The sequence below is a fragment of the Sinocyclocheilus rhinocerous genome, unplaced genomic scaffold (assembly GCF_001515625.1).
Source record: "Sinocyclocheilus rhinocerous isolate Xijiao unplaced genomic scaffold, SAMN03320098_v1.1 scaffold847, whole genome shotgun sequence".
Classification (NCBI taxonomy): domain Eukaryota; kingdom Metazoa; phylum Chordata; class Actinopteri; order Cypriniformes; family Cyprinidae; genus Sinocyclocheilus; species Sinocyclocheilus rhinocerous.
The window spans coordinates 336,184-344,350 of record NW_015662598.1 but is presented as its reverse complement, the minus strand read 5'-3'; the positions used below and the strand labels follow the sequence as shown (position 1 = coordinate 344,350).

Below are 8,167 nucleotides of genomic sequence, written 5' to 3'. Positions count from 1 at the left end.
ATATATATATATATATTTAAAATCATTGGTTCACCCCAGAATGAAAATTGCCATCATTAACTTATTAAACTTTTGTTCATGTTTGTAACACAAATTAAGATATTTTTAATATTCTTTCATCAGTTTTGTCCATCCATTGAAAGTCCACACAAGCAAAATGTTCAATCTTCAAAAAGCACATAAAGACATTGTAAAAGTAATCCATATGAATTAAGCAATTTAATCTAAGTCTCAGTTATGATGGTTTTAAATTTGGCCTTTCACATATAAACATTGATCAACCCACATAGAAAGAGCACATCAAATATTATAAACGGAAGTGCAGTCGTGTGTGCATGATGCGCAAGAACAATCCTCATTGGTTCAAGTATGCACAGTTTAGATTCCTAATAATATTGAACTTCATAAAAAAATATCTGGATTTGTGTTCGAAAAATGAACAAAAGTATTATGTGTTTGGAATGACATTAGGGTGAGAATTAACTTTTTTTTTGTTGATGAATTATCCCTTTAGGTTTTAAGCTCCGTGCTTGCTGACCTCTTGATACTAGCCAAAACAGTGTTAGAATGACCTTATAAATTAAAATACTGAAAGCCATAACTGTGTAATGCTGTATTTATGCTGTTGTGTTGTATAGAAACTGCTCGTCAGAGTGACTGGGATGGCATTATTGCATGCCACCGTGGTTTCCTTGTGACTACGACATGGAACTACCAGAAAGGCTCGATTGGTGCCCACAAGCTGGAACCTGAACGCTTCAACAAGAACCGTAGCCTCAATGTCCATGCAACTGTAAGTTTGTAGATAATATGTGTGTGTTTACCTGATCATTCAGTCTTATTACGGATGATTTCAAATCCAGTTTGGTCATATGTTGTCCAGGCTGTTGATATCACATCCTGCGGGAACTTTGCAGTGATTGTCTTCAGGACACATTGATGTGTACAACATGCAGTCTGGTTTTCATTGAGGGCATTTTGGAAAGGACAAGGGTAAGTTAACACACTGAACATCAGGGGTGAAATACATGCGATTTTAAGTCCGATTTCAGTGGCATTTTTTTGTGTGTGCAGCACATGCAGGGCCTGTTCGTGGTGTCTCTGTGGATGCTCTGAACCAGTTGACAGTTAGTGTGGGAGCAGATCGCCTTCTGAAAATCTGGAGGTTCAAATCCAAGGAGCTGTTACATACACACAGCCTGCCAGCTGCCCCGGCATCATCTCTGCTTCACAGGGACAGGTATTAGAGACATTAATACATTTTTCCCACATTTTCATTTTAAATGCAGTGTGAATTAGTGACCAAAAGTGAATTTTCAGTTTCATCTGAAGCTGTTTTGGAGGGCCAGAATTATTGCCCGAAATGGTGATGTTTAATTATCGCATCATATTCTGTAGTGCAGTTTAAAAGGATTTAGTAAATTGTTTGTTGGTAAATGTCTGTGTATTTTTCTTTTGTAGTGTTCATTTAATGACAAAACATGCAGTGCTTGTTTTCAACTAGATTTTTATTGAATTTTAGTTCATTTTAACTAGATTTTTATTGAAATTTGAAACATTTTGGATCTACCTGGCTGCAATGGGTGTATGAGAAGGAAAATAATTTTCCAGACAGTGTTTGAATGATGTCGATTTATGCTTGATCTCTCCAAACAGCGGGATGCTCGCCATCGCTCTGGATGATTTTACCGTTCACATTCTGGACATGGAGACCAGGAGAGCTGTCCGCAAATTCTCTGGACATCGTGGGCAGATCAATGACATGGTGAGTTTAAGGGACAAATTTGACCAATTCCATGTGAAATTCATGCATTTTTTTTTTTACATCTTTAAGATTAAGTTGAGAATTCCCATGAATTCTCATGAACTCTGCTTGTATTAAAGGGGTCATATGATGCGATTTCAATTTTTCCTTTCTCTTTGTTAAAAATCGACGAGTTTCAGAAAGGCGGGGCATAGAGGAGAAACAATAATGTACAGTATGTGGAAAATAATGTGTTTTTTTAACCTTAAACCGCATAAACACATTTCATTACACCAAATACACAAAATAATGTTTTTTTTAGCAGCATCATATGACCCCTTTAAAGGAATACTTTGACCTAAAATTGTTCTTATATTTTCTCATCCAAATGGTTTGACTTACTTCTGTGAAACACAAAAGCATGTTCATTCAAATTTTCATGCTCATGGAATGTTTATGGAATGTGCAATACTACACAATGCTTGACATATCCTGACCATTGTGTTTTATAATGTGGACAAATAAAATGTTTTTCCTTATTATGTTCCATGTAAGAAAGAAAGTCAAATGTGTTTTGCATGAACAAATTAAGTATAAGTAATGTATAATGAGTGTTTATGAAATGTGCTTTATGCTTTTTGTCCAGACATTTAGTCCAGATGGACGTTGGCTGATTACAGCGTCTATGGACTGCGCCATCAGAACATGGGATCTTCCATCTGGCAGGTATAAAGTAGCTTAGAGCATAAACCAAGGCTGTTCAACTGGGATGTCACAATTGGGTCCTTTGAATAATGGAGGAAATGACTTTGCTGTCTGATGCATTCTGTATTCCATATATTATTATTTGCTGAGGAAAAACACCCAAGTGAAGAGAATTCAAAGACATTAGTAAGGATGGAAGTCTAAGTACATCTCAGTCAGATTCTAAAACGATTCTCGGTTTGTTTGTTTTCTTGTTAATTAATGAGATTAATTATTTTTGATTTAATTTATTTGCATAATTATAAGTACTTTTTAAAATATTTACAACTTGATGATAAATCAAAACCGTAAAAATAAATCAGTCCCATCTTAAGAATTTAACTAATTATTGCTTCAAAACATAAATATAAATCAATAAAGGGTCAAATAAAACCACGTTTTAAGCAATATTAAAGAGTAAGTTCACTCAAAAATGAAAATTCTGTCATTAATTACTCACCCTCATGTCGTTCTAAACCTGTAAGACCTTCGTTCATCTTTGGAACACAAATTAAGATATTTTTTATTAAATCCAAGAGCTCTCAGACCCTCCCATAGACGGCAAGGTAACTACCACGATCAACGTCCAGAAACGTAGCAAAGACATCAGTAAAATAGTCCATGTGACATCAGCGGTTCAACCGTAAATTTATGAAGCTACGAGAATACTTTTTGTATACAAAGAAAACCAAAATAACGACTTTATTCAACAATTCTTCTCCTCCTCCTTACGTAACACACGCATGAGGAGAAGAATTGTTGAATAAAGTCGTAATTTTGGTTTTCTTTGTGCACAAAAAGTATTATTGTAGCTTCGTGAATTTACGGTTGAACCGCTGATATCACATGGACTATTTTACCGATGTCCTTGCTACGTTTCTGGACCTTGATCGTGGTAGTAACCTTGCTGTCTATGGGAGGGTCAGAGAGCTCTCGGATTTAATCAAAAAATATCTTAAATTGTGTTCCGAAGATGAACAAAGGTCTTACGGGTTTGGAACGACATGAGGGTGAGTACTTATCCCTTTAAGCATTAATAAATATTGTATACAGTATTTTCAAGAATACATATCTGTTATTTTATCATTTGAAACATGCTGTGACTTGCAAATTATATAATGCTGTTAATGTAAATTTGTGCTGGATGAGAGAGGTACATGAGCCTATGCTAATTTGTATAGTGCATTTAATACACGCCAGTTGTTTCAGTTTCACTTTAAATAAATTTGTTTAGTCTGTTGTTTAAAGTGAATGCCACTATAATTTATGCTTGTTTTATACCTTTATTTTTTTATTCCGGTTCTCGCGTTTGAGAGAGGCGGGGCATAGAGGACCTACAATAATGTACAGTATTTGAAAAATAATGTGTTTTTTGAACATTAAAGCATGTCAACATATTCTGTTATACCAAATACACAAAATAATGATCTTTAAAAAAGCATCATATGACCCCTTTAAATTTAAAGGATTTGTTGTGGAGTGAGGGGAGCTAAAATATGCATTTGGAGTATTTATTATGTTAGTAAATGTTTTATTTTATTTAGTTTAAATAATTTTTTTAAGGATTTTATTGTTTGTTATCTTCAATTGAATGCTTCTAAATATTTTAATAATAGGGGTGTTTAGCTGTTGTTGTTGTTTTTTTTTCATGTTAACTTGTTGCTTACAGTGCAAAGCTCTTGTAAAAGTTCCCTCTTTTTTTTTTTTTTTTGGACAATATGGCCCTGAAAGAATGAAGTAACTGTAGAACCCAGGCATAAACCTAAATTCTTTTCGTTTGTGTCTTGTAACATGTATGTCACAGGTAATGCTTAGAGTGCTAAGTGAGATTGCATCATTGTTCTACTACAACCCACAAAAGTAGCCTTTTGAAGGAGGGAAAGACCAGGCCAGTCCAGTGACACCTTTTCCACTTTCTATATTATTTACTGGTTAGATATTTGTGATGACCTTTTCTGTTTACTCAGTCGCCGATAGTTTTCAAAGTAACCAGTAAAACCAAATTCAGAGATAATTATTATCTTTCAAAGATGTGGCCGTAGTGACATTTAGGACATCGGATATATTTTAGTTTTTCTAACGGGGATTCCTCTAGCAGATGAAGTCCCCTCTGGCCCAATTGAGTGATTGAATGATTTCCTTTCACACTTTCATACCCTTCCACATTCTCTTGCTGTCTTTCATAGTTTGGTCGACTGTTTCCTGGTAGACGCAGCAGCCGTCAGTCTCAGTATGTCCCCTACCGGGAACTTCCTGGCCTCGTCGCACGTTGACGGCCTAGGTATTTATTTATAGTAAGAGATTGCCTTGCAGATATTGTGTCTGTCAACTCTTGTTTTTACTTTTCAATTAGTTATTTCACACACTTAAGATTAAGATTAGAACAGTACTATTTTGGAAAGCCAAAGGTTGCAACTTTAATCTGCTGATGTATGTATGAATGGCTTATTTTAGGAAAAGTTTTAGTTTAATTACTCATGCTGATATTGTTTCCAAACCATGATTTTTTCCCCATACAAAACAAAACCAGATGCTTTGAGAAATGTTCAGGCTGCTCTTTTTCATGCAGAAAACTCACAGTGACCAGGGGCTGTCAAGTTAGAAAAATGATGAAAACGAAAACAAAGTGCTATCTGTGAACCAGGGGCGTAAATTTCCTCTATTTGACCGATTATTTTACGTGACTCCGTGAGTTCGTCTCTATTTCTTCGAGCCAAGCTGCATAAACTGCATATCAGGCAAATATAAGTATAAATAATATAAATATAATATCAGGCAAATATATTACGTCCTCGTAAATTTGTTGGGGGGGGACAATAAACATAAAATTTCTCAAGAGCAATTTTTGAAGGGGACACAAATAATACAGCTAAAATTTAGAGATCGACCGATATATCGATTTACCGATATTTAAGCATTTTACAATAATCGGATCTCGGTTTTGTAATATCAGATTCACCGATAAACGCCGCCATCTTGTGGATGTTTTGAGAATTGCGCGCAGGATCACCATTGCACCACGGCGTCTGAGGGGAGAGGAGACAACAACAATGGCGTGCACAGGTACTTCATTTACTGTAGTTAGTAGGGCTGTGCGATATTGAAGAAAAGTGCGATATGCGATACCTTGTTAAAAAATGCGATATTCAATATGCGATACGATATTGCTTAAAGTGTGTAAAATCAATTTCAATTATATTTTAAAATATTTAAAAATGAAAATTATATAACCAATTTGTTTCACATTCTTTCTTGGAAAAGAACGTTTACGATAATGATCGTCGAGACGGGTACTATTGACATAATTCTGTGTGTATGTGTTTGTTCAAACATGAGGAGATGCGAAAGACGAATCAACTCGGTGTTTGCGCGCCATCTGAAACGTGTCTCTGTGTGTGCGCGCGCTTTGCACGTGTGTGGCAGAGATAATTGGTATCGGTATCGGTTATAAAATATCAATATCGGTCGATCACTACTAACATTGTACTTGTAAGGACAAGTATACACAGCATTACTACTATTAGTGCAGCAGGGAGACCGTGCCAAATAGACACCTTCAAGCTGTTGTGGTCGCGCCGCAACAGCGCTTGTGTCCGTTGTAGACATTACCATCCGTCAAGCAGGTAACGTTATTATTGCTAACATAGCGAACTCATCGAAAAATACATTGGCAAATTACTGGCAAATACATTGACATTTTGCAATACATGCATCGGTCTTCTGTCATGTCATCTGAAGTTTTTTTTTTTTTTTTTGTCATGGAGAGGATCCTCCGATCATCCACCACTGTTGTCCTCCTTAGACATCCAGTCCTTTTTATGCTGCTGAGCTCACCACCAGTGCATTCTTTTTTTCTCAGAATGTACCAAACTGTTGATTTGGCCACTCCTAATGTTCCTGCTATCTATCTGATTGATTTGTTTTGTTTTTGTAGCCTAACAATTGTCTGTTTCACTTGCATGGAGAGCTCCTTTGACTGCATGATGTGGGTTCAGACCAACAGCTTCCAAATGCAAACGGCACACTTAGAATCAACTCCAGAACTTTTACCTGCTTAATTGATGTAGAAATAATGAAGGAATAGCCCACAGCTGTCCATGAAACAGCTTTTAAATCAATAGTCCAATTACTCACAGTCCCTTGAAAAAGGGGGGAGGTACATATTAAAAAGTTGTAATTCCTTAACCTTTCCTCCAACTTTGATGAGAATACCCTCAAATTAAAGCTCAGAGTGTGCACTTTAACCCCTTTTATTATATAACTGTAACTTGAATATGTTTTGGTCAGCAGCTAAAATAATAAAAATTGTTCCTGTGTCCAAATATATATAGACCTAACTGTCTGTCTGTGTGTGTGTGTGTGTGTGTGTATGACACACCCTTGAAATACAAGGTTGAGTTCGGTGCATTGTGAGATACAGTACCCCAGCTCTGTGCTCTTTGTCATTGCTCTATGCCAAGTAGGTATTTAATGCACGCTATGTGCGTTATACATACTTTATATTGTAGAAGTTAACCCTATATAAAGCCTACTGTATCATATTTAATAGGCACATTTCTAAAGCCTCTAAATTATCAAATGATCAATTGATTTAGCTTTGCTAAAAAAAAACTGTTGTACTCAGTGTTCTACATGCCTTCTGTTGTCTGATTGATACGTTTAATTCTAAAAATGTCCGCTTCAGGTTGTGGTACATGTCTTTTTTCTGTGATATCTTTATTGATTTTTATGAAGTAAACATAATAACTTTTTATTGTTAGTTAAATGTCAAGATGAACACTTGAGCACTGATTTTTCTGAAAAGATATGTATGGATAATCATGTTAAAATGTGTCAAATATGATACATCAGACTTCTGAGGAACTTTTATTTGTACGTTTTTGTACTCAATCATCATTGCATGTAAGTAATATGCTGTTCCAAGCTTAGCCTGTCATGGCCCTCGGTTTTTAGTATCATGATTCAGAGAAGTTGCTTTATGAAATATTGTATATTCAGCCTTGCTGTCGGTTTGGTTCCTTTCTAGGTCCAATAACACTGTGCAGTATGGTGTCATTGCGCCCTCTACCTGCAGACTATGAGCCGACTGTGATCATGCTGCCAGGCACCTGCCCAAGCAAAGGTGTGACCACATTATCATATTGATAATTATTTGAAAATCATTTCACTTGAGACTAAGTCCCGTTGATTGTGTGCTTGTGAACAGATACAGAAGAGGAGGAAGTTTTAGATGCTGACAGCTCTGAGATGCTTGAGTACATTTCACCAGCACAGCTGGATGAACATCTGGTCACACTCTCTCTGCTTCCTGACTCGCGCTGGAAGAACCTGCTGCATCTGGACATCATCAAGGTATGTGCATGTAAAAATGGGGAAAAAAGTGCTCTGTGCTTAACTGTGATGTATTTGAAAGGACATTACAAACCCTGTAAAACTGTGAAATATCTTCACCTACAGAAAAAGAACAAACCCAAAGAGCGCCCCAAAATTGCCAAAAGCTGCACCCTTCTTCATTCCCACCATTCCAGGGCTGGTGCCCCAGTTTGCTCTACCCACCACACCCTCAGAGGACCAGGTAAACTCTCTTGATAGTGACTCTGTTGTTGGGAATTTATTTGTCAGTTTTAAGATTATTGTATATATAAAATTAATATATTTAATTAAGTATATTTATTATTA

At 36.2% G+C, this 8,167-nt stretch overlaps 1 pseudogene; it reads left to right on the top strand.

Moving 5' to 3' along the window:
* Window positions 1–8,167, top strand: part of LOC107728201 (WD repeat-containing protein 36-like) — a 30,721-nt pseudogene that overhangs the window by 19,635 nt on the left and 2,919 nt on the right.